General features: G+C 43.6%; 1 long non-coding RNA gene across 1 annotated transcript; it reads right to left on the minus strand.

Annotated features, from left to right (window-relative positions):
• Positions 1–164: 164 nt before the first annotated feature.
• LOC132353705 (uncharacterized) lies at positions 165–27,679 on the minus strand. The gene is made up of 4 exons (XR_009499070.1): positions 27,419–27,679; positions 9,671–9,757; positions 9,137–9,227; positions 165–1,139 (listed from the first exon to the last, which is right to left on the minus strand). It is a non-coding gene; the product is annotated as an uncharacterized LOC132353705 (long non-coding RNA).
• Between the last annotated feature and the right edge of the window lie 68 nt (positions 27,680–27,747).

Here is a 27,747-nt window from a genome sequence, read left to right on the forward strand (position 1 = left end):
GAATTTTAAAAGTATGATCAAATTGAAGTAATTTACACTACTTTGTGGGAGGTATAATAATTTGTTTTATTAATGTTAATTTCAATTAACAAATTGCTATATCAATGGTATAATAAATTGTTTATTGACTTCCATTTTATTAATGGAACAATTGAATTCCAAAATATTTTCAAAGCGTTTTATTTTTTTAGCTTATTTATCATTTCATTTTTAATGGAGTAGGTTGTTAATATTTAAATTAAGATATAATTTATATGCAGTAAAAGTCACTTTTTTTACTATACAGTTTTTCAAGATTTGACAAATGCATACAATTATATAACTACCACTACAATCAGAATATAGAACAGTTCCATTACCCCAAAAAGTTCTCCCATGCCCCTTTATAGTCAATCTCTTCCCTCAGCCCCAACCTCTGACAACCACAAATCTGTTTCTTGCCCCTGAAGTTTTGCTTTTTCAGAATGCCATATAAATGGAATCATACAGTATATAGCCTTTGGACTTGGCAGAATGCATTTGGGATTCAACCATACTGTTGTGTGTATCAATAGTTCATTCCTTTTTATTAATGAGTATTATTCTGAATCACAGACTGAAGGGCATTTTGGTTGTTTGGTTGTTTTCAGTTCTTAACAGCTGCAAGATTACAAACAAAGCCACCATAAGCATTCACATATTTGAGTCAGGATTCATCGGAGAGATTCAACTTCCAGATTCTAGGATTAATGCCAGCAATTTCACAGGTGCTCTTTCCACACAATAAATCAATCCAGCACCTGATCTCAACCTTCCTTGGATACAGGATCTTCCAGGTCTCCAGGAGAGACTTCTTTTACTTCTTGCACAAAACTTCTTAAGATTCATATTAGAGAAAGTCTGGATATCCTTTGTTTTCTCAGTACTTAAGAAATATGAGCAAGTCTGTAATATTTACTCATTGCCTTAGCTATATTTTTTAAAGAAACTTCTTCCTTAGTTGAGGATTTTCGAAGCTTGAGCTTGCCGTTTTTCCTTCGTACATTTGCTATAGTGTGGAGTACGCTCTTGACGTTTAAATGTATGGTCCCAGACAGAGACATTCGTTCTTTGGTTCAGTATATTTTCAATTTCCAGGTAAGATGAAAATTTTACTGTTTCTGAAAATCACATAAATGACAGCTAAGAAGGAGAAAATGTCTACAAAGAATGTTCATGGATAAACTGAGAGATTTTGAAGTCATAGAATAGACTTAGCCTTTTTAGAGGTGACCCCAGCTTTAAGGACAGGCAGTATGAGAAAATCCCAGTTAATAACCCACGTATATCAGGTTCTGGATAGTCACCTCCATAATCCTCGTTTCTTTCAGAAAGCATTTACCACAAGTTTCCATTTGGAACGCAAATTCTCTAGTTCTTTCAACGTATTTAAAATGTCCCCCTTTCAGCAGCATACTTATTGCATCAAAGGAGGTAAGGCATGGTTTTAGTTTTGATGCTAGTTTTATTTTATTGGAGGGTAATGGCTACCTATCCTCTATGTATTTGGGAGTGGGGGCTGTGAGGAAGCAGTGGAAAATAGTGAGACCTGTTAATTTTTCCATGAGATCATTTTTCCCTTGACATGCAATTTGATGCTTAACAATTTTTCTGAAAGTCAAAAGGAATACTATGTTCTCTAATTTTCACAGTGCTATAAATAGTCCCTGACAAAGCATAATTGTATAAAAGAGATGACACTTTTTTTAATACATCTTTATTGGAGTATAATTGCTTTACAGTGTTGTGTTAGTTTCTGCTGTACAACAAAGTGAATCAGCTATATGCGTACATATATCCCCATATACCCTTCCTCTTGACAAAGCGTTTTAATACTTTTAGGTTTATTCTATTATTATTACTAGAGAAAGACAAAACAGCTGTTTTGTATGAATTCCTCGGGGTCTGCTCTAGTAAACAGATAATGAATTGTGGGTATGAAATGTACAGCATGGGGAATATAGTCAACAATATTGTAATAACCTTGTATGGTGACAGATGGTAACTAGATTTATCATGGTGAGCATTTTGTAATGTAAAGAAATATGTTGTGCACCTGGACCTAACATAATGTTGAGGTCGATTATCCTTCAATTAAAAAAAAGAGAATGAATTGCAAGTAGCTTCACTTTCTTATATATAAATATGAGCTCACAAATGCTTATAATTTCTTAATTTTTAAATTAGTTTATTATCCTCAGTGATTTTTTATTTCTAATTAATTGTCATATTTTTACTATCTGTTAGGCAAAAGTGAAACTGGAACTGTTACCACTAATTCTGAGAAAATTAACTAGAGTCTAAAGTCATAAGTTATATGTAAAAAAGCTCTCTGTAAATGATATTTGATAAATGCAAAGTTTTATTTTTTGTAGTTTGGTAATGTTCATAAATTAATCAGCATTGAGAAGATTTGATAATATCTGTAGGACTCCATGGGGAAATGTGACTAGAACATTTTTATGTTTTATATAAATGAATATCCATGCATTAAAGGTGATTTTTTAAATTAGAAAATAGATTTCTTTTTTTCCTATGGATAATTTAAAACATATACAAAACTCCGTATACTTATTACCCAGCTTCAGCAATTATCAACTCAGGCCCATTCTTGTTTTATCCATATTCACATCCATTTTGCCCACTCTAAACTATTTAGAAGGAAATCCTTTTACTTCTGAAGATTTTAGTATGTATCTTTAAAAGCATTCTTTTTAAAAAATAATCACAAACCATTATCATATATAAAATTAAATAATAATTCTATAATATCAAGTATCTAGTTAGTGTTCAGCTTTTCCTGATTGTCTTATTTATAAATGTTTTGTAATTGTTTATTTGTTCAAATTAGAATCCAAATATGGTCTACACATCACAATTGTTTGATACATCTCTTAAGTCTCTTTTAACATATAGATCCCTTCCTTTTTTTTATATGATTTTTTTAATCTGAGTTAATTTCTAAGGAGGATATGGAGGTATCTTTATTTTGAAGGTTTCTTCTACAAAAAAGATGAAAATAGAGAAAAGGTTGAAAGTTAAGCAAAAGAGCCAATAGAGGATTATAAACTTCTTCAAGTGTTTGACTGAGAATTGGACCTGATGATTTTTTTACTTATTTAGTAAGTAATCACATTCTCCTGTGTGTGTGTGTGTGTGTGTGTGTGTGTGTGTGTTGTGTATTTATTCTGCCAATCTTCCATGTTCATCTTTGAATTTCTTTTTCCATTTTGACTAAGTTAGTGAAGAAATGTCACGTATCATTTATCAAGAAGTCTTGTGAGCTACTCAATTATTTTTTGGATAAACTCCTTCCTTTTCATTCCCTTAATAATTCCTTGATTGTTTATGGAATTATGTCTTTAACTCAGTCTGTTGTTTAAAACCTGTCATACTCGGATCCCAACTTTATAGCCTATCTCTCACACTTCTCCCCCATATGATTCTTTAGCCAAATTAGCCTATTAACCAACCATAAATATTTCCATGTGTTTTTCTCCCTCTCACCCTTGCTAACATAATTCTCCCCCAATATAAAATGCCTCCCACCAGTGCAGTTACCTAATCCAATTCCAATTCCTGTCCCTAGGAGGCATTTTCCTGGCATATTTTGGTATTCTTTCTCTCTCTTCCTATAGTACGTATTTTCTGCTTTCTTTTGACATTTGCCATACTCTGCCTGGTATTTTGACTTAATTATTTATATGTTATGCCTTAGTATCCTAACGAGATGCAAGTATGCTCCTTATATTCTCCATGGAGTTTAGATATAAGAACAACTGTCTTATGTCTATTGTGTTAATAAAAATTGATTTCATATGAGGCACAGAAAAGGCCATACTTGAGCTCTAGACTTTCTGTATAAGTAACAACATCACCTTCACACAAATATGTATTTTGGCACTACCCTTTTCAGAGGAACATGCTAAGTGTCTGTGGCATGGAGAGGTATGAAATGTGCTCCCTGCTCTCAAGATGCAAAAGTTAAAATAAAGATCTGTCCATCAATTTATCTATCTGTTGACACAGATACAGATCTGTCCATCTATTTATCTGTTGACACAGACACATACACACACACACCACAATATAACTGCCAAATCAGTGAGACAGAAAATAGAATGTCATTAAGAGCACAGATTTTGGAGGCATACCTGACATACTTCATTCATTGAATGACCTTGTGTGATTTATTTGCTTAGTCTTTCTACTTATACTTTATTGATTAGGTTAGTCTGTTTCTTCATCTGTAAATGAGGATGATAACGACACTTAAATAAGTTATTTTTTTCAGAATTAAATGGAATATTTTAACTGAAGTGCTTAACACAGTACATAGGTAGATACTCCTGTTATTACTGACAAGAGTTATACAGTTCAGAGAAACCAAAGATTGTTGTGTGCCAGGGGTAGTCAGGTATGTTCACAGGTACAAGAATGTGATTTATAAGAAAAAATATTTTTTGGTCATTCAGAAAATATGTATTTGGTCTTCATCCATGGTTCCTGGCTCACAGCTCCCAAAACCCTGATAATATCCTAAGTAATGAGGACCACGAAGGTGTCTTTTGTTATATTAATGAGCTAACTTTGGGACACCACCTAAGGATGGGGACTGGAGGTTGAATCAATTGCTAATGGCAGTTGATTTAAGTAATCATGACTATGTAATAAAGCCTCCATAAAACCCTGAAAAGATGGGACTCAGAGAGCTTCTGGGTTGGTGAACACGTGGAGGTGCAGGGAGAGTGGCGCCTGGAGAGGGCATGGAAGCTCTGTGCCCCTCCCACACACTTTGCCCTCTGCATCTCTTCCATTTGGCTGTTCCCCAGTTAGATCCTTTTACAATGAATCTAGTAAGTAAAATATTTCTCTGATTTCTGTGAGCTGCTCTAGCAAATTAATTGAACCCAAGGAGGGGGCTGTGGGAAACTCTGATTTATAGCCAGTTGGTTAGAAATGCAGGTAACAACCTAAACTTGAGACTGGCTTCTGAAGTCCAAGGAGGAGGTTGTTGGAACCTCTAATCTATAGCCAGTCAGTCAGAAGCACAGGTGATAACCTGGGCTTGTGACTGGCAACTGAAGTGGGTATTGGGGGAAGAAGTCTGGTAGGACTGAACACTTAACTTGTGGGGTCTGACACTATCTCTGGGTAGATAGTGTCAGAATTGAGTTAAATTGTAAGACACCCAGCTAGTGTCTGAAGAATTGCTTGTTGGATGTATGGGGACCCCCCCCCCCCCATTTAAATTGGGTCCAAGAACATCACAAAGAACAAAGAAGGAGGGAACTGAATTAGATGGGGAGGAGGATCAAAGGGATGGTCAGGAGAAAAGACTCCGTATACAGACGTGGGAACACAGGGCAGACGGGAGAATGCTTTCTGAGCATGAATTTTCAATGAGAAAATCCAGGAAAAAGTTTCAGTGAGAAAATCCCAGGGTTACTATATGGCTTTAATCTTTTATTTATAGAAGATGCAAAATTATGAAAGTTTTTCCAGTCTCAATAAGGCATCTTCCCTAAAATCTCTTTCCTTAAAATTATCTGTATTTACCAATGTATGAAAATTCTCCAACAAGGTTTCATTAACTTTGATATAATGTCTTTAATATGGACTAATTCTTATTTCATTATCCAAGTAATTAAAAAAAATTTTCTAAGATTCTCTTCTATAAAAATTCAAAAACACAGAGGACTCTTGGGATTGGTGGATAAGGAGGTGCTTGAGGATTCTGGATTTGCACAGCCCTTATAAGTTTGCACAGAACAATGTCTCTTGATCACAAATGTTTCTTTAATAACTTCAGTTTAAAAAAAAGACTCCTCAGTTGCTGACTCTAAGCTTTATTACGGGACATCCTCCATGGTCCCCAAGTAGCCCATTCTCTCAACTGAGGCAGCATATTGCCAAGAGGAAACTTGGAGGATCAACTCGGGAATGGGGGGCCGCGGGGGGACAGAACTAGTCATTCCTGCAAGAAACACTGGAACCAGTTTCTACCAACCCACCAAAAAAATGACTTCAAAGGCAACGTGGTATCACAGGAAGGGCTTGTTTTTGTGTTTGTTTGTTTTTAGTTCATTAGGCCTCACTTAAAATTCTGATTCCACAATGCACTTGCGCTGGGATCTTGAACAACACTCATAACCTCTGCAAGTTTCAGTATAGTAAGTTTATGTGATTACCTTCATCTGTAATATCCCTGTGTTGCAATCTTAATTAATTAAGATTAATTCATCTTAATCTTAATCTCAAGTTCAGGTCAAAGACTAGTTCCTCTGTGACTTCTCCTCTGAACTGATTCAAAAGCCTTCTCTCCTGTCCTCATTTGGCTTCTCTTCTCTTACGGAATCTCATAAGAACTTCTATGACCTCTTTGGGTTTTTGTTGTTGCTGCTGTCTGTTTGTTTGTTTTTTAATTGAAGTATAGTTGATTTACAATGTCGTGTCAGTTTCAGGTGTACAGCACAGTGATTCCGTTTTCAGATTCTTTTCCCTTATAAGTTATTACAAAATATTGAGTATAGTTCCCTGTGCCATAGAGGAGATCCTCGTTGTATCTATTCTATGCCTTCTTTGAATGACCGTAGCACTTGTTGTCTGTATCATTTTTATGCCTGTTGTGGCTTTGTGACTGAACATGAAAATTTTCTATTTGTTCATGTCCTGGCCCTTCCTTAAAAATGTGTTCATTTATCTATTTCATATTTATTGACTACATCTTAGACACCGTGTTAGCTGCTTGTTCTAAATGTTAGTAAAATATAGACCTTCCTGCTCAGAAGGTCACAGTATTTGTGGGAAAACAAAAAAATGAACCTATGTCTCAAAGAGCTTTGTACTTCCCAAAGAGAACACACCTAGTAGGTACAATAAATATATGTATCATATGTAAATGTATAAATAGTTAATGGGATTAAAAACTAGAGATAACTGCTTTTCGATTCTGAGGAAATGATGATTATATTTCACCAGGAGCTCAATACCACTCTGAGAATGAGGGCTTAACCCCCGACCTGACTCACTGCATCGCTTTCCTATATAAAAATACACAAGTCTGTACATACGCTCTAGAAAAAGGCTTATCTGGCATGAATTTCAGATAGCAAGAAGAAAAATTCAAGAGTTTCAGAGAAGTATCCAGAAGCTCAGATGATTGTCTGGCACTAATACAACTTGCTTGACAGGAAAATAGAGCTGTAAATCTCACAAAATTAGATGATCTTTTAAGAATTTCAAAACCTCCTGCTATTAATTGGAAATCCTAGAAGAACAGCTTCTTTTAAACTATACTGATAATATGCTTTACAGCTTAATATTCAGCAGCCTATGTTTTGGCTAAGTGAGCGTCAGGAAAGAAGGAAACTTGTGGTTTAGTTCCATTTACTCTGGAACTTCTGGTCAAAACGTCTACTTCTGTGCTCAGCCATCTTGTCATCTGTAAAATGGAGGCAACTCTAAGAAAACATAGTTACAGAGATGTTGCACAGCTTCATGTGTCATTGTCTTCATTTGTTTCAGAAAACCAATAACATCTAAGCTACGACTGAAAGAGTGCAATGTTATTTGGGGTCATCTAGTGCAGCTCTGTCAAAGTAAAGAAAAGGAAAGGGGCCTAGAATAACTATAATTTTCCCAAGAGGACACAATTATTTTATGGTAAATCTGGGACAAGAACCCTGATCTCTTTGATCCCATTCCATTGTTTTTTCATTGGGTTCTGAACAACCCAGTGAAAGAAAGAGAAATAAAACTCCTATGTGCTATGTCACTGGTACAGGACTTGGCAAGATTGGAATTGGAGCACTACATATTAAGAGGTATCTGGGAAATTCTTCAAACTAATTGAGATATGTACCAGGTACATAGAAAACAGTATGTTTTCTGAAGATGATTTTGTGGTATGAACAGAACTGTTAACTGAAGGTGTGTGTGTGCTGCAGTTCCAAACAGGATGGGTGAATTCTTGTTTTCTGGCACCTTGAAGACTCCACCCCAACATACACATTAAAATAAAATTAACATTTCAACTGGGTCATATTTAATTCTACATGCTCTTGTAAGTCAGCAAAATATTCCATATATCATTTAAGTTGTCATTTACTTTCTAACTTGATTTTTAATTTCTAAAAGTCTTTCCAAACACAAAACAGAGGTTGGAAAATGGTATATGGGAAGCTGCAGAGATGAAATAAGCGTATTTCATTCAGCATAAAGATGAATATCCAAACAACTTCTTCAGAGCCGAAAGTGTCCAAATCCACTATCTTCATTTTGTAGTCAAGGCTTCCGGAAGAATATGCTAATGGATTCTTAATTACCCAAATGCCCCATATCTGTTTCAGTAAGTATCATTATATATTATGGAAATTTTTCTCAGTGACAGAGAAAGACATCCTGGCTGAACATCCCCCTGCCCATGACACAGAGATGATGGGCTCAAGCTACCTTGAAGGCGCTGGAGCCCACTTTATCCGTTACTAATATTAATGGAGGACAAAACCTAATATTCTGTTTGCTCTGTATTTGTTAAATCACTTCTTCCCTTCATTAAAATGGATGGCCCATAATTGAGTCTGTAGTGTGTGTATCATTGGAAACTGAACAAACTTTTGTTGGTTTTATTAATGTCATAGGTTTCTAGGAAGGGTCTACTCAATAACTAAGTCTAGTTTCACAGTTACAAATAAATTATAATGTAACTTTGAATAAACTAAGCTCATCATAAACGAAGGATACTGATAGTTGCTACTACCCCTTCACTGAGGGGCTCTTGTAAAGCACTAAATAAAGTAACAGAGGTGTATATGCATGCATATATTTTCAATGATATTTGTACACACTTAAAAAGAACTCTACAGAATGCATTATAAAACTCTTGATGCTGTGTGTCCCTAGTTCCCAGCTCTCTCATTAAAACTACTTAAATGAACAAAATCGTATCTATTCGGATAGCTATCAGAGTACTCCAAATACTACTTCTTGCAGTACCCTGTCCCAACCATTTGCCTTCCTCTTCCCATTAGTCCTCAATTCAGAAACCCCGGAGATTTGTTCATTAATTTATGAACATATTTCTTCATTCAGCCAAGAAAATTAATTGATCTCTTACCAAATTTCAGGCACCATTCTTCAGTATGTTTCATAGGCATGTTCAGGAAACACAGCAGTGATTAACACAGATGAATATAGCCTCTCTCGAGCTTAGGGGGGAGACAAAAGTAAAGAAGCAAATATAAAATCATAAGTATAAATATGTAAATAGAAATTAAATAAATGGATAGAATAACTAGTATATCAGGTAAGTGCTGGAGAAAAACAGCAAGCAAGGAAGGGAGATGGAGATTGTTAGCTGGTAGGAGGAGGCTGCGATCTGAAAGTAAGTGATCAATGAGGGCTTTCTGGGGAAGATAAAATTTAAGAGGGAGCAAGGAGTATATCTGGGAAGTGAATAGTACAAGCAGGGGGAACAGTCAGATGGAAAACCAATGAGGCAAGAGTAGGCTTGGAGTATCCAAGGAGCAGAAAGGATGTCAGTGTGTGGAAAACAGAGGGAGCAAAGTGGAGAGGAGAAGGAAACAGTCAGAGAGGAAACAGAGGCCCAGATTTCTAGGGCTGTGGAGGCACTTTGAGGACTTTGCTTTACCTGTGAAGAAGCCATTGAAGAGACTTGAGTGACATGATCTGACTTATGTTTTACCAGGATCTCTCTGGATGCCATGTTGATTAGAGACTGTAGGAGAATAAGGACAAGCCCCAGAAGACCAACAGTTTATTCAAAGAAGTGATTTACTCAAACATGGTCCCCCTCCTCAGTGAGGACGCAGAGCAGGGATCGGCAAATACTGGCCACAAATCATATCAAATCATAATGGTTCTCACGTTTAGAAAGGTTGTTGAAGAAGAAAGGGGAGGAGAAGCTACAGAAACTGTATATGGCCCACAAAGCCTAAGACATTTAAAATCCAGAAAATGCTTTCCAACACCTGATGGAAGGCATCTGGCTGGTAGGAGGTCCTCAGCAAAATTTGGAAGAGGAATACATGAGTCAATTAGTTCCTGAAAACATTGTAAAGTGATAGGTGTCAAGAAACATTTATGCCTTCACCCTTAACCTTCACAAATGATGCCATTTCCATTCAGCTATTGAAAAATATATTCTGGCTTTCAACACAATAAACCAGAAGGCATTTTCTCACATAAGCAAGGTCGTAAACAACTGTCAGCTAAAGTTGAAATAGCAACAAATCAAATAATAACACAAAACATTTTTATAGATTTTTAAACCTTACAAAGCATTTTCATGTTCATTATCTAATTTAATCCTCAAATCAACTCCATGAGATAGTTATTATTTTCCCATTAGAAATGACTACATATTCAATCCTTAGTGATTGCTCAAGAAAAGCTGAAATCTTGAGTGTTACATCTATTAATGCCAAGGTTGGGTTTTTTCCGATGGGAACATTGGATGCTAAAATCCACAGGGATTTTCAGCTCAAGATGGCAGACTAGGAAACCTTTACTTTCTGTTCCTCCTGAAACCATATTTAAATAAAACTGTAGAAATACCAAAATTAAGCAACCAATAAAAGCCAAGACATTGTGGAAGTCATCAACCACAGAAAGATTTCAACACATTTTGAGAAGGCAAACAATGAAATGGAGGAGCCATGAATAAAATCATTAAGAAAAGACTACCCTAAGTAGGGTCTGCACAAAGCCAGTCAGTGAGCTCCAGGGAACACTCAGTCTGCTGCCATACAAACTCATGGATTACAATGGATTGCTGGTAAGCAAGACAAGAAAACAGGGAACAAACAAAACAAACAAAAATCAGGACATTGTTTCTTACTGAACTCTTCTCAAATGAGATCAAGGAATTATGGTTCAATGCCACAGCTGTAAATCATTTCTGCTCCTGGAGAGGTTAGAAAGGGCTTATAATATTTACCCCTTTTTTTCAGGCAGAATTTAGGTCTGAGCAAAACCTTTTGTGTCCTCAAACCTCAAAGTTTATTGGGGATGGAAGTCCAAATTAGCTGTCACATATCATAAAAAGAATCTCATGGGCAGAGGGTCAAACTAATTTTGGAATATATGAATTATGCCCAGTGTTATTTTCAATAGATTTTAAACTAAAATATATAAATAAATTTTTACTCATCTATATGACTCTGGGTTCCGAAACTTCTACATGTCACATGCGTGATACAGAACACACAATGTCAGCCCCAGGAGAGAGAAAACACTCCAATGAAGCAAGCCAAAGAAACAAGTTTCAAACAAGGTAAAGTGATGTGTAGACCAGGATTTTTCTATTCTTTCCTGTCATGCTGAAGCTTCCAGCTCCTGAATAACAACACATGTTTCCCTTGCCCTAGACACCCAAGAGTATGTCTCCTCTCTTGGGCATAAGAATCGCTAGAGTTACATATGTGTAGTAAACAGTGGACCCAGCTGGCATACTCACAATGACCAAATTGTGTTGATCGTACTTTAAACCAATACGTCGCTCCACGATGAAGTTGCAATAAATGATATATTTGCTTTCCAGACATGAATGAGATGCCTTACTGGATATACCCCAGGAAGGCCAGAGAAACTGGAATAACTTACTGGTGAATTTCTTTCCGGATAGCCCATGATTTATCTAGAATATAAGCTTTACATATCTGGATCCTTCAAACTAGACCAAAGGGAAAATCTGGGCTGCAAGCCTCAATTAGAAATGTGGGGTGCTGCTATGCTGACAACTGGTGCTCCCTGACCTGTATCTTCTGAGACTAGAACCCCGTGTGGTGGATGAGCAATTCATGCGTTGAACAAAAGAAGACCTCCTACAGGGCAGTGTACGTGTTCATCACACGTATGGCACTTAGGGCTAAGTACCATAAGGGCCACAAGAAAAAAAAAAAAAAAGCAACACATGAAGCATATATGATAAGGAGGCGCCACAGTCCAGAGCACGAGCTCTGGAATCACACAGGCTTGCTTCGAATCCCGGCTAAGCCACTACCATCTGTATACCCTGAAGAACAGTCGAAGGTTTAAATGTTGTTTTACCAAATTTCGAAAAAGAAGTGAAGAAAGAACCTATCTGCCAGGAAGGGACATCGTGGGGTGCAGCATCCAGTCGAGTCAGGGCTCTGCATCCCCTGCTCAGAAACCTTCGCCACCTGGCTCATGGTGATGCTGGCAGCTGAGCAGCCCTGGAGAAGGTGTTCCCGTCATCAGGCCTCGCAGAGAAGCGGGGGAGGTCCCTGGAGGAGGCTGGCCACAGCCTGGCAAGCTCTGGGTGCCTCCTGCACTCAGCTCTGAACAGGCTCTGGCCCCTGGGCCCCTTGTGGGGGAAGGGCTGGCCGATACATACACAGGGCTGAGGGGCCTGCAGAGCCGGTGCCCAGGCAGGGTGAGCTCTGCAGGAGAAGGCTTCCACAGTCCCCAACAGTCTCCGCATGGTGGCCCATCCGGTGCCAAACACCTGCCACCCACAGCGAGAAGTCCCAGCCACTAGAAAGTCCAGAAGGGGTCGGGCTCTGGGGCCCCGCCCTTTGCCCTTGGGCCGGGGTTTCTCCACGGGCTGGGCTTGCATGCGCCCCCCGCCCCACCCCCTGCCCCACCCACCCTTTCTCTGTGACGGGTACAATGGACATGTCACAAGCGCCAGGCTGAGCCATCCAGTGTCCAGTGCGTGCTAGACCTTGAGAGGAGGTGAAGCTAAGGAGAAGCTCTCCCAGTTTCACTCTGTTCTCGGATCGCTTGGCGCACAACCGGTCCTACATGGGCAATTTACTATGCAAATTTCGTACCTGGCTTCGCCACCGCCGCCGGCCCCACCGCCCGCCCCGCCGTGGGGCCCCGGTGGGCTGTCACCCGCTGGTTTTGCCTTCCTGGGAGGCTGCCACATCTGACCAGGACCACCCTGCTGCTCCAGCGCCTGCCATCTGCCCTGAGCAGGGAGTCAACGTCAGGAAGCTGGTACCATCCAGTCACCTCCCACTGAGGAGAGGGGGGCTGGGGAAAACAGGGGCAGAATGCAAAATGACAGCCTGGGAAGGAGGTGAGAAGAGGGAGGTGAAGGTCCCATCCCATGCCATGGTGTCCTCTGCCCCAACCGCATGCTGCTCCCTGCCGCTGGAGAAGCCAACAAAAAAAGCGCTGGGTGAAGACCACCGGCCCAAATCACCAGGCTCACCGATGTCTGGGAAGGAGCTGCAGCGTGAAGAGTCTTCACGCATCCCAACAAGAAGCTCCTCTTCCCTGCTATCTACCAGCAGTAGGCCCTGGAAGCGGAAGATTCCCCTGCCGCTTTTTCTGCCGCTGCCAAGGCTGAGGTCGCCCCCGTCGGGGAACGAGACACTGACATGGGATCGAGGTGAGCTGCCCCCTCCTCCTAAGCTTCTGTGCTTAGCTGCTGCCAAAAACCCAGGCACCTTGGAGAAGAACATTCAGTGTCGCTGGAAAAAGATCCCCAAGAATATAAGGAAGGTCCAGCCACCGTCCCATGAAAAAGAACCCCCAACACCCATCTGTGTAGATTCTACCCCTCCTTTATACTTACCTACCCCTCTTCCAGTCCCTACCATCAATCCCCCTATTTTAACTGGGCAGCCCATGACTTCTGTGGCAATCCCTTCCACCAGCATGGTCACGGCATCTGGAAGTTTGACCTTGCAGCCTAGTGTCTACACGGACACTACTGCCCCTTCCCAAGCTGTCATTGTTAGGTCTCCCCCAGGTTTCAGGGTGGAGCAGAGGCACCCTGCAGGGGTACCAGTGTCCATCACCCCACCTGTGCCGATGGTCCCCTGTGCCACCCCAATTTTTAACCATCCCTTTGGCCCCCAAACCAACCCTCAGCCCATGTTTGGGACCTCTGATGGGCAGCAGAGGGCCTCTCTCCCTGGTGCTCCTGTTTTCTCCAGACGCCCACTTACAGCTTCAGCTCCTGTTTTCCCCAGCCCCCCATTTATGGCTTCAGGTCCTGTTTTCCCCAGCCCCCCATCTACAGCTTCGGCTCCTGTTTTCCCCAGTCCCCCATTTATGGCTTCGGCCGTCATTGGTGCTTCAGCAGGCAGCAGCTCTGACACTGTACCTATGGACACCACACCTCCTTCCCAGGCTGCCATTTTCCATTCGGCTCCTGTTTTCCCCAGCCCCCCATTTACGGCTTCGGCCGTCACCGGTGCTTCAGCAGGCAGCAGCTCTGACACTGTACCTATGGACACTACACCTCCTTCCCAGGCTGTCATTTTCCATGCGGCTCCTGTTTTCCCCAGCCCCCCATTTACGGCTTCGGCTGTCACCGGTGCTTCAGCAGGCAGCAGCTCTGACACTGTACCTATGGACACCACACCTCCTTCCCAGGCTGTCATTTTCCATTCGGCTCCTGTTTTCCCCAGCCCCCCATTTACGGCTTCGGCTGTCACCAGTGCTTCAGCAGGCAGCAGCTCTGACACTGTACCTATGGACACCACACCTCCTTCCCAGGCTGTCATTTTCCATTCGGCTCCTGTTTTCCCCAGCCCCCCATTTACGGCTTCGGCTGTCACCAGTGCTTCAGCAGGCAGCAGCTCTGACACTGTACCTATGGACACCACACCTCCTTCCCAGGCTGTCATTTTCCATTCGGCTCCTGTTTTCCCCAGCCCCCCATTTACGGCTTCGGCTGTCACCAGTGCTTCAGCAGGCAGCAGCTCTGACACTGTACCTATGGACACCACACCTCCTTCCCAGGCTGTCATTTTCCAGTCTGCCCCTGTCTCCAGGCAGAAGCAATAGGCATTTCACAGGGCTGTTCCTAGTTCTGGGAACACACCACCCAGTGGTAGCAATGCCTCAGCCCATGCCTCGACTCATTTACCTGCAACGCCGGCCAACAGATAGACCAACACTTCAAGCTTCCTTAGACCCAGGTCTCCCGTCTCAGGCCACATTGGGGGCCAACGATGGGCAGAGGCCTAACGATAATTTTCTATTGGGAAACCCAGCAGCCTCAGCACAAGATAAAGTCCTAGTCGCTCCTGCAGCCTAGCCACCACGAGTCAGCATCATGCAGTCAGCTTTGCCAGCTTCCCTATTCGCCACTACCAGCAACACGCAGCCGGCCTTTGGCGACAACCCAGGCATTCTCCCCAGGGCTGTGTCCGTTGCTACTGGCTTTGGAGTTGCCACCAGGATGCCCAGTACTGGGGACAGTAGCTCGCTCTTTGCCGACACCACACCGGGCCCACTGTTCAGGGGACCTGCAGCCCCTACGGCCGGTGGGAGCCTTGGAGTCGGTGTGTCAGCCCCAGGCCTCACTCATTCAGAGGCATCCAGACCACTTAACTTCGGGGCAGGACTAAGTGGGGCACTCAGCACCGCTTCTGTTCCTACTTCGGGCCAGACAACCTGCCATCTACCTGACCACGGCAAGGCTGCTGCAGTAGGAGGGGCAGGCACAATCCCAGCATTTGGGAACATACCTGATTCCACCTTAAATCCAAATACCTGGGGCCTACCTGGGCTGAATACAGGTGGTACGGTGATGGCAGGGGACAACACCATCCCCACGATGGGAGGCCCTAGTGTTTCCACTTGCCGTCACTGCACACAGGGCCCATCTGGACGTAGAAAATCTACTTTTAAAAGTTCCATCACCAAGGAGAAGAAATCTGTCTCAAGGGACATGTCAGTTTCCACCTTCTAACAGAGCACACCACATCTGTTGGAGTTGCAAGTGTGCTTACCACCCGTGGGTTTCAACACACTTCTAGTTCTACCTTACTTCCAAACACAAGGGGCCCACCTGCCCACAATCCAGGTGGTGGCCATCTAGGAGGGAACAACATCATGCCCATGACTGGAGGACCTGGTATTCCCGCTTACAACTGGGACCCACCTGGCCAATACACAGGTGGTGCGGATGGAGGGCACAACATCTCACCGGTGCTGGGAGGCCCTGTGTCAATAACTGCCATCAGACTTGGAACCCATCTGTGCTGAGAACTGGGGGGGCGGGGCATGGGGGACAGCACCACACCTGCTGTGACTGGATACACTTCTGGTGCCACATTCATACAAAGCACCTGCCCCCTCCCACCGGTCAAAACCCAGGTGGTGCCATGGGGGATAGCACCATCCATATTTAGAGAGGAAGCTCTACTCTCAGGAAGAACACTGGGGTCCCCAAGTCAGGACACCCCTCTGACTTAGACGAGCCAGCATTGTGTTTGGAGGCTCCTGGTCAGGGCAGCTGTGCCTGTGCTCATAGGAGTCTGGCAGCCTCATAACCTGCCCAGGGCTTCATAGGAGCCATCAGCTAATTCCTTTCTGCTATGAAGAAACTCAACAAATGAAGAGCAGATCTTATTCTGCAAACTGTGTGTAACCATGAATGGACTTTGCCTCACTGGAAAGCGGCTCAGCCGCTTTAAGTGAAACTTAACCTCCTCTCTTCCTACAGCAAGCCGGAGGACCACACCTCAGGGGTGTGCAAGAGAGTGTGTGTGTGTGTGTGTGTGTGTGTGTGTGTTGGAGGGTGAGGAGCATATGAGCTCACTTCAGAACTACACCAGACTTGAGAAGCTCCAGTTAGGAGAATGGAAGAGAGCTGGCTGTATCATCCACTGTGCCATCCCTGGCTTGACTGTTAACTTGGCGGACCCAAGCTCCTGGCCAGTTTTCCCTAGACTTGGAACTGGCAGGATGCCCACTGCTGTTTTCAGATGCTTCCCCTCCTCCTATGCATTTGCCTCAATGGGCCCTTCTCTTTCCCAGCTTTATGTACATATATATATGTCAATAAAACCTTGTTCATATTAATCTGCTTCTGTTTATGTGTCTTTACTCACTGACTCAGCTGTAGAGGAAGAACTGACATATGTGAGTGGTGATGTGTGAGCCAGACTTAAGACACCAAAATTTTGTGTCCCAGTGACTGGGATGTGGAATTAGGCACACATTATGGCTGCATGTGCTGACTCCTGAAATCTGTTTTCAGTGTAACGAGTGACAATCAGGAGGAACTAAGGTCCAGAGGAGGGAGAGATGGGGTGACTCACCCTGGCTTCTCTATATGTCTCTCTGTCCCCTCACCACTCCGACCACACTGGAGGCTAGAGAATCCCTGATGTGTGATAAGGAACCACACTTAATGATTGTACTTTTCAAAAATGTTGAAATGTCTTTTGGGGCATCTTTTTATTGAATTGAGACTTAGGCCAGTCAACTTCATATATTCCCTTTACACCCAGAGAGAACAGATTTGGCATCCAGGTCCATGTGTCTAGAGAAACAAAGGAAGAGTTCATACCTGCTCTGTAATTACTGAAAATTTAAGTTGACCTCAAATGTACCATGTTGCTTAAAATAGCAGAAAAGATCCTCTTTAATAACTGGCTTGGCTCTGAGCTAACCCACTAAAATATCAAATCACAAGAGTGACAATTGTGCCCAGTTCTGGCTGGCCCTAGAGTTCTACTGGGCCTCCATTAGGTTTAATAATGGCAAAATTCCTGAGTCTGTGCAGCCTATCTTCCAGTTGGAAGGGAGAACAGAAACCCATGTACATTCTCTGGTAGGTTCGCCAGGAATAAACGCTATGGAGATTAAGCAGTATATGGTGAGGTGAGATTGTGGGCAGAGAGGAGCAAGGCTTTCAACGTAAACGGTAGACAGGATAAGTCTTACTGGGAAGGTGGAATTTGAACAGTCTAGAGGGAGGCAGATGAGTCAGACATCTGAGGGAAAAGCATTCCAGATCATGGGAATAACCTCTGCAAGGCCCAGAGGAAGGATGCCAGTGTCCTCAGGGAAGAATTAGTAAATAATGTGGCTGGAATAGAGTCAGCAAGTAGGAGGGAGGGAAGGAGGAAAGGAGGACAGAGGAGATGTGTGTAGAATTCCCTGCATCACCATTTATTGACTGAGTGATCACAAACAGTTAATTCAACCTTCAAGTGTTTCAGTGAACTCAGTGCTTTTCCTATGGCCTATTGACCTCTCAAGAGTTTTGGAAGGATAAAATAATGTAGGGAAGTGACTTATAAGCCACTGTTACTGTTCTATACATAAGGATAGATGGATAGACAGGTAGATATAGATAGACAGATACATAGATAGATAGATACATAGAGAGATAGACAGAGAGAGAGATAGAGATAGATAGATAGACAGATAGAGAGATAGATAGAGAGATGGAGAGATAGACAGATAGACACACAGATAGATAGATACACAGATAGATAGATAGATAGAGACATAGACAGATAGATAGGTAGAGATAGATAGAGAGATAGATAGATAGATACATAGACAGATAGATAGACAGAGACATAGATAGAGAGATAGATATAGATAGATACATAGACAGACAGATAGATACAGAGAGAGAGACAGATAGATACATAGATAGATAGATAGATAGATAGATAGATAAATAGAGTTAAGGACTGAATTTCTGTGCCCCCCCCCAACCAAATTCATATGTTGAAACCCTATCCTCTTATGTATGATGGAATTAGGAGGTGGAGCCTTCAGGAGGTAATTAGGTTTAGAAGAGCTCATGAGGGTGAAGCTGCCATGATGTGATTAGCTCTTATAAGAAGAGGAAGATACACCAGAGCTTTCCCTCTCCACCATGTGAAGAGACAGCAAGAAGGTGGCCCTCTACAAGCCAAAAAAGGAGGACTCACCAGGAACTGGATTTGCCTTGATCTTGGACTTCCCAGACTCCAGAACTGTGTGAAACGTCTGTTGTTCAAGACACTCAGTCTATGATATTTTGTTATAGCAGCCTAAGCAGACTGATACAGATAGGTAAACAGGGAGATAATGATTGATAGATGATAGATAGATAGATAGATAGATAGATAGATAGATAGATAGATAGATAGAGGTACATACATTCATACTCACTTCAGTGACAGATGGAGATACTGCACATATATGTATGCTTAATGAATTCCTTCTAAAGCTTTCACTTGGCAATTCAAATGGGAGATCCCCTTTTTAAAGGGAGCATAAAAGTGCTTACTTTTATGAAGTACACAGGTGGAAAAATATAACAGCCTAAAAATGCACAGCACTGAGCCTAGTGCAACATTTATGAGATTAGACCTGTAAAAACAAAGAACACCATCACAGAGAGGCTTCCAGACTCCTCCAGGCACCCAGGCGCCTGATTCATTTACTCTAAGTTGTTTGTTACGGTTCCAGAGGATCAAAACTCCTGCTCCCGAACCTTTTCTGTTCTGTTCTTTTTTAGATTCCATATATACGTGTTAGCATACGGTATTTGTTTTTCTCCTTCTGACTTACTTCACTCTGTATGACAGACTCTAGGTCCATCCACCTCACTACAAATAACTCAATTTCATTTCTTTTTATGGTTGAGTAATATTCCATTGTGTATATGTGCCACATCTTCTTTATCCATTCATCTGTCGATGGACACTTAGATTGCTTCCATGTCCTGGCTATTATAAATAGAGCTGCAATGAACACTGTGTTACATGACCCTTTTTGAATTATGGTTTTCTCAGGATATATGCCCAGTAGTGAGATTGCTGGAGCAGGACAGGAATAAAGACGCAGACGTAGAGAATGGACTTGAGGGCACGGGGAGGGGGAAGGGGAAGCTGGGACAAAGTGAGAGAGTGGCATGGACATATATACACTCCCAAATGTAAAAGAGATAGCTAGTGGGAAGCAGCCGCATAGCACAGGGAGATCAGCTTAGGGCTTTCTGACCACCTAGAGGGGTGGGATAGGGAGGGTGGGAGGGAGACACAAGAGGGAGGGGATATGGGGATATATGTATATGTGTAGCTGATTCACTCTGTTATAAAGGAGAAACTAACACACCATTGTAAAGCAACTATACTCCAATAAAATGTTAAAATAAAAAACAAACTCCTGCTACCTGGCTTCAGAGACTCTCCTGCCCTTGTAGTCAGAACTGCCTCCCAGAAGCAGGGTTGATATCCAGGTTGCTTCTAATAGTTCCACACCTTCTCTCTGGGGTGCCTGGCAATATTATCAGGGACAATTTGTAATTTTAAAAAACTCATACTTCTTGGCTTGTTATTTTTAAAAAATGGCCTTCAAAGCTGATAAGAACGATCCTGATAAGGAAAGCATTTAACAAATGTATGAGAGATTTAAAGATAATTTTGAATTTCATGTTTTGATGCATTTACACAGTTGAAGCTATTTCTAAATAAAGTATTTTTAATGAAAATAATACATGAACATGATAGCAACTCAAATAATACTGAAATTCAACCTGTCTAACCCCAGTTCCCCTCTCCAGAGACAGGTTTTCGCTACTTCAGTGTCACCCCCATAATTCTAAACATTATGTTTATCCTGCTATATCCATTTTAGATCCATTTTAACACCCTAACATGAAGGAGGAAGATAAACTCCTACCCCCACTACTACTCATCACTCTTCTTTTCCAACACATCATATTCATGTCATTACTCATGCTGCTTCTGTTTTGTAACTTCATGGAGTTTTGCTAGCTTTATTGATGGGAGAAGTGGTAGCATAGTAGCTAAAAGCACTGGATCTGGACATGGACCACAGGGCTTGGAACCTTTCTTCCCCAGTTAATTAGCTCTGCAATCCTGAGTAATTCATATAACCTTCCTGGGCTTCTGTTTCCTCACCTGTAAACCGAGGAAATGGATGATACCCATCGCACGGAGTTGCTCATGATGATGCAAATAATAATAAGGCATTTGCAGCCTTTAGTATCCAACACCCAGAAGCTCTCAAGAAATATTAGCTCTAGTATATAGCTATACTCTCAACTTTCTTATGGTATCCACTTTCCCCCTAATCTCATCATTTTCTTTCTGCCTGAGACTATCTGTGTCCCCACAGCTCTCTGTCTTTCCTCTCCCCTTGTACAGCTCACCTTCTGTCAATACCATGTTTGTTTCATTTGTCTGTGCTGATCACATTTACATTTTCTTATGCAATCACAGCAAAGGGTCCTGTGTTTTATCTACAGGTTGACAACAAGGGTTGAAAACCAAGAAGTTATATTAACTATTTAAGTTTTGCTCAGTCCTGGGGACAAGAGTATGGTAGGACTGTATTTTCTTCTCTCTAGGTATGACGCCCCTACTTCTGTCGTTACTATCAATTATTTAAACTCATGCTATATTTTCGTTTGCTTTTGACTTCAACTATTATCTTCTCCCAAGATTTCATTACTTTTCCTAAAATTTGACCCACCTTCTTCTTTTTTTCTCCCTGCACTATTTGCCCATAATAAATTATTTTTTAAATTTTCAAATTCAATATTGTTTCCTTGGCTGGGTCCCATCCTGTGCCAGAACGCTTGTCTCTCCCCTACTCAGTTTGGAAGCTGTAAGACCAAAGTAAGGATAAGATCTTAAAAGAAAGGGGACCAACTTGCTTTTAGGCTAGGCTGGATGGTGGCCTCAAAGAACGAGTTTGGGAGTGTTCCTTCCTCTGCAATTTTTTGGAAGAGTTTGAGAAGGATAGGTGTTAGCTCTTCTCTAAATGTTTGATAGAATTCACCTGTGAAGCCATCTGGTCCTGCACTTTCGTTTGTTGGAAGATTTTTAATCACAGTTTCAATTTCATTCCTTGTGATTGGTCTGTTCATATTTTCTGTTTCTTCCTGGTTCAGTCTCGGAAGGTTATACCTTTCTAAGAATTTGTCCATTTCTTCCAGGTTGTCCATTTTATTGGCAAAAAGTTGCTTGTAGTAGTCTCTTAGGATGCTTTGTATTTCTGAGGTGTCTGTTGTAACTTCTCCTTTTTCATTTCTGATTTTATTGATTTGAGTCCTCTCCCTCTTTTTCTTGATGAGTCTGGCTAATGGCTTATCAATTTTGTTTATCTTCTCAAAGAACCAGCTTTTAGTTTTATTGATCTTTGCTATTGTTTTCTTTGTTTATATTTCACTTATTTCTGCTCTGATCTTTATGGTTTCTTTCCTTCTGCTAACTTTGGGTTTTGTTTGTTCTTCTTTCTCTAGTTTCTTTAGGTGTAAGTTTAGATTGTTTACTTGAGATTTTTCTTGTTTCTTTAGGTAGGCTTGTATAGCTATAAACTTCCCTCTTAGAACTGCTTTTGCTGCATCCCATAGGTTTTGGGTCGTCGTGGTTTCATTGTCATTTGTCTCTAGGTATTTTCTGATTTCCTCTTTGATTTCTTCAGTGATCTCTTGGTTATTTAGTAACGTATTGTTTAGCCTCCATGTGTTTGTGTTTTTCACGTTTTTTTCCCTGTAATTCATTTTAATCTCATAGCGTTGTGGTCAGAAAAGATGCTTGATATGATTTCAATTTTCTTAAATTTACTGAGGCTTGATTTGTGACCCAAGATGTGATCTATCCTGGAGGATGTTCCGTGCACACTTGAGAAGAATGTGTAATCTGCTGTTTTTGGATGGAATGTCTTATAAATATCGATTAAATCTATCTGGTCTGTTGTGTCATTTAAAGCTTCTGTTTCCTTATTTATTTTCGTTTTGGATGATCTGTCCATTGGTGTAAGTGAGGTGTTAAAGTCCCCCACTATTATTGTGTTACGGTTGATTTCCTCTTTTATGGCTGTTAGCAGTTGCCTTATGTACTGAGGTGCTCCTATGTTGGGTGCATATATATTTATAATTGTTATATCTTCTTCTTGGATTGATCCCTTGATCATTATGTAATGTCCTTCCTTGTCTCTTGTAACATTCTTTATATTAAAGTCTATTTTATCTGATATGAGTATAGCTACTCCAGCTTTCTTTTGATTTCCCTTTGCATGGAATATCTTTTTCCATCCCCTCACTTTCAGTCTGTATGTGTCCCTAGGTCTAAAGTGGGTCTCTTGTAGACAGCATATATATGGGTCTTGTTTTTGTATCCATTCAGCAAGCCTGTGTCTTTTGGTTGGAGCATTTAATCCATTCACGTTTAAGGTAATTATTGATATGTATGTTCCTATGACCATTTTCTTAATTGTTTTGGGTTTGTTTTTGTAGGTCCTTTTCTTCTCTTGTGTTTCCCACTTAGAGAAGTTCCTTTAGCATTTGTTGTAGAGCTGGTTTGGTGGTGCTGAATTCTCGTAGCTTTTGCTTGTCTGTAAAGCTTTTGATTTCTCCATCAAATCTGAATGAGATCCTTGCCGGGTAGAGTAATCTTTGTTGTAGGTTCTTCCCTTTCATCACTTTAAGTATATCATGCCACTCCCTTCTGGCTTGTAGAGTTTCTGCTGAGACATCAGCTGCTAACCTTATGGGAGTTCCCTTGTATGTTATTTGTCGTTTTTCCCTTGCTGCTTTCAATAATTTTTCTTTGTCTTTAATTTTTGCCACTTTGATTACTATGTGTCTCGGCGTGCTTCTCCTTGGGTTTATCCTGTATGGGACTCTCTGTGCTTCCTGGACTTGGGTGGCTATTTCCTTTCCCATGTTAGGGAAGTTTTCGACTATAATCTCTTCAAATATTTTCTCTGGTCCTTTCTCTCTCTCTTCTCCTTCTGGGAACCCTATAATGTGAATGTTGTTGTGTTTAATGTTGTCCCAGAGGTCTCTTAGGCTGTCTTCATTTCTTTTCATTCTTTATTCTTTATTCTGTTCCGCAGCAGTGAATTCCACCATTCTGTCTTCCAGGTCACTTATCCGTTCTTCTGCCTCAGTTATTCTGCTATTGATTCCTTCTAGTGTAGTTTTCATTTCAGTTATTGTATTGGTCATCTCTGTTTGTTTGTTCTTTAATTCTTCTAGGTCTTTGTTAATCATTTCTTGCATCTTCTCAACCTTTGCCTCCAGTCTTATTCCGAGGTCCTGGATCATCTTCACTATCATTATTCTGAATTCTTTTTCTGTAAGGTTGCCTATCTCCACTTCATTTAGTTGTTTTTCTGGGGTTTTTTCCTGTTCCTTCATCTGGTATATAGCCCTCTGCCTTTTCATCTTGTCTGTCTTTCTGTAACTGTGGTTTTTGGTCCACAGGCTGCAGGATTGTAGTTTTTCTTGCCTCTGCTGTCTGCCCTCTGGTGGTTGAGGCTATCTAAGAGGCTTGATGGGAGGCTCTGGTGCTGGGTAGAGCTGACTGTTGCTGTGGCGGTCAGAGCTCCGTAAAACTTTAATCCACTTAACTGTTGATGGGTGGGGCTGGGTTCCCTCCCTGTTGGTTGTTTTGCCTGAGGCAACCCAACCCTGGAGCCTACCTGGGCTCTTTGGTGGGGCTAATGGCAGAATCTGGGAGGGCTCACGCCAAGGAGTACTTCCCAGAACGTCCGCTGCCAGTGTCCTTGTCCCCATGGTGCAACAGAACCAGCCCCCGCCTCTGCAGGAGACCCTCCAACACTAGCAGGTAGGTCTGATCCAGTCTCCCCCAGGGTCACTGCTCCTTCCCCCGGGTTCCGATGCGCACACTATTCCGTGTGCGCCCTCCAAGAGTGGGGTCTCTGTTTCCCCCAGTCCTGTCGAAGTCCTGCAATCAATTCCCACTAGGCTTCAGTGTCTGATTCTCTATGAAGTCTTCCTCCCGTTGCTGGACCCCCAGGTTGGGAAGCCTGACGTGGGGCTCAAAACCTTCACTCCAGTGGGTGGACTTCTGTGGTATAAGTGTTCCCCAGTCTGTGAGTCACCCACCCAGCAGTTATGGGATTTGATTTTACTCTGATTGCGCCCCTCCTACCATCTCACTGTGGCTTCTCCTCTGTCCTTGGACGTGGGGTATCCTCCTAGGTGAAGTCCAGTGTCTTCCTGTCGATGACTGTCCAGCAGCCAGTTGTGATTCTGGTGCTCCCGCAAGAGGGAGTGAGAGCACGTCCTTCTACTCCGCCATCTTGGTTAATCCTCCTGACCATCCAGATGAACTTTCAACTTCGTTTCAAGTGCCTGGGTGCTGGGTCACAGTGGATTTCTAAACTCTTCCAATACTTAAAAATACCAATTTCTAAGATGCAGAAGGGTTGTTAAACATACACTTAGCACAGACCCCAGTCCCACTCCTGACTTTTTTCTCAAGTCAGGTAAAAACCCAAGTTCACATGGAAACCTGCCCTGGGATGTTACAGCAGCTTTATTCCTGATCCCCTCAAAACTGGAAACATCCCACAAGTCCTGCCACCCGCAGGCGAAAGGACAAACGGAAAATGGAATACAACACAGCAAGAAAAAGGAGTGACTTCTCATACCCGCAACAACAGGGATGACGGACTTCCCTGGTGGTCCAGTGGCTAAGACTCCGCGCTCCAAATGCAGGGGGCCCGGGGTCCACCCCTGCTCAGGGAACTAGATCCCGCACGCCACAACTAAAACATACTGCACGCGGCAGTGAAGATCCCATGTGCTGCAACTAAGACCCGGCACAGCCAAGTAAATAACTAAATAAATATTTAAAACAACAACAACAACAACAACAAACAAACCAGGGATGAATCTCCCATAGGTTTTGCTGAGCCAAAGCAGCCAGAATCAAAAAGCTACATGCTGTTGTTCCGTTTATCTGACTTTCTGGAAAAGCCAAAACCTTAGGGACAGAGAGGAGATTAGTGGCCAAGAGGCTAGAGGCGCGCTGGCGCCAAAGGGCAGCAAATGGAATGACGCGATTGCTCTGCCACCTGACGGCAATCATCTGTCAAAACTCCTACAACTGTGCACTACAAGTGAACTATGCTTCACGGCTACTAAGGATAAACAAATTATTACATTTTGAAAAATGCGCCGGCCAGACAACCCGTACATGACAAGTGCAGTAAGAGGGCCGGGGAGGCGAGGCAAGTGGATCAGCTGGAGTTCTGAAGGTTCTCCCCACTTTCAGTTTCCCACCCCTGGGATCTCTCCCCGCCCTGCCCACTGCTCAGGCTGCCCACCCGGGCCACCCAGAGTTACCCAACCGGAAGAGCCAGAGCCCAGGCTCAGCTGCGCCTCCGGGCACAGGAAGAGCAAAAATAGAAAGCGCCAGTGCGCAGTGGCGGGCTGGAAACCCTCCGACCTCGGAGAACTGCGGAGAACCGGGGACTGGAGTCAACAACGGCTCCCAGGCGGTCCCAGCGTCCCGCCCCCGCCCCCGGCCGCGACACGGTTTCCACAAACTGACACACACGGAGCCCGCGCGAGGGGCGGGTCGCGCGGGCTTCCCCACCGGGTCCCCTGGAGGCCGGTTCCCCGCAAGCCGAGCGCACGAAAGGGCGCCCCAAAGGCACCAGCCCAAGGCGCCCGCTGCGCTTTCCCTCCCGAGGGTGGGCTGCGGGGCCCAAGCGTAAACCCTGAGACAAGAACACGCGCACCACGCCGCCACGGGGGACGAGAGGCCGGGCGCCCACCTGCCCGGACACCCTGCATTTCTGGAATCACTGGACGCCTGTGTAAATTTCCGTTCGGCGTGTTATTTTCCAAAGGCCACTCAAGATCAGGGGACAGGATGCCTCCTCTCCGAGGGTCCAGCCAGCCCACCCACTAAAATTACAGGACACAATGCTTCCGTTCCAAGGGTCCAGCCAGCCCACCCACTCAAATTACGGGACACAATGCCTCCGTTCCAAGGGGCCTGCCAGCCCACCCACTCAAATTAGGGGAGACAACGCCTCCTCTCCAAGGGTCCAGCCAGCCCACCCACTAAAATTACGGGACACAATGCTTCCGTTCTAAGGGGCCTGCCAGCCCACCCACTCAAATTAGGGGAGACAACGCCTCCTCTCCAAGGGTCCAGCCAGCCCACCCACTCAAATTACGGGACACAATGCTTCCGTTCTAAGGGTCCAGCCAGCCCACCCACTCAAATTACGGGACACAATGCCTCCGTTCCAAGGGGCCTGCCAGCCCACCCACTCAAATTAAGGGAGACAATGCCTCCTCTCCAAGGGTCCAGCCAGCCCACCCACTCAAATTACGGGACACAATGCCTCCGTTCCAAGGGGCCTGCCAGCCCACCCACTCAAGATCAGAGGGACAAAATGCCTAACTAAAACAAAACAAAAACACAAAAAACTGGAGAGAGGGAGGAAAGGGTGTCCTCAAAAATAAAAAAGCTAAGCACGTTGACAGCGCTAAGAATAAACTACCAGGAAAAAGAAACCCTACATGTCAGATCATAAAGTACGGAAGGGCAAGCCCGCCAGCAGTCCAGGCCCGGGGGGACCGGGGTCCCCAGCCCTACAGAGCCAACGGCAGCCCGGCTCGGGCGCCCCTCGGAAGCGCCGGGTCCCCGCGGCCGAGTCTGCGCCCCTGGCCGGCCCCGGCTCCCCTCTGCCCACCCTGCGCGCGGGGGCTGGAAATGGCCGCGGAGAACCACGGCGGGGCGGGAAGGGGGACCCCAAAGAGGGTCTGGCAACTCGAGTCGCTCCGTTTCTCGGTGGGCTCAGCGCGCGCCGTGGGGAAAGAGGGGCGGGGGTCCGGGAAGAGGGGACGGGTGGCACTCACGTAGACCGGCATTGGCCATGGGTAGACGGCGGGCTCGGCCCCCACAGGTGACTCCAGCCTCAGCTCAAACTTCTCCCCCATGTCTTCGCGCGCGGCCCCCGCACCAGGCTAGTCTGGCGGTTGGGGGAGGGGCGGGGCAGGCGGGCGGGCGGGAGGCTGAGGGGAGGGGCCCTGGCCTGGGCCTCAGCCACCGCCGCCGCGCTCCCGTCCGGCCCCCGGCTCCCTCTTTGCGCTCACAGGCCCGGGACCTCCAGCGCTGCCGCCAACTCGGGCTGGCGTGAGGTGAGCACAATGAGCCAAGGCCCGGCTGAACCACTCACTCGCAGCGC

This window comes from Balaenoptera ricei, chromosome 1 (assembly GCF_028023285.1).
Source record: "Balaenoptera ricei isolate mBalRic1 chromosome 1, mBalRic1.hap2, whole genome shotgun sequence".
Lineage (NCBI taxonomy): Eukaryota > Metazoa > Chordata > Mammalia > Artiodactyla > Balaenopteridae > Balaenoptera > Balaenoptera ricei.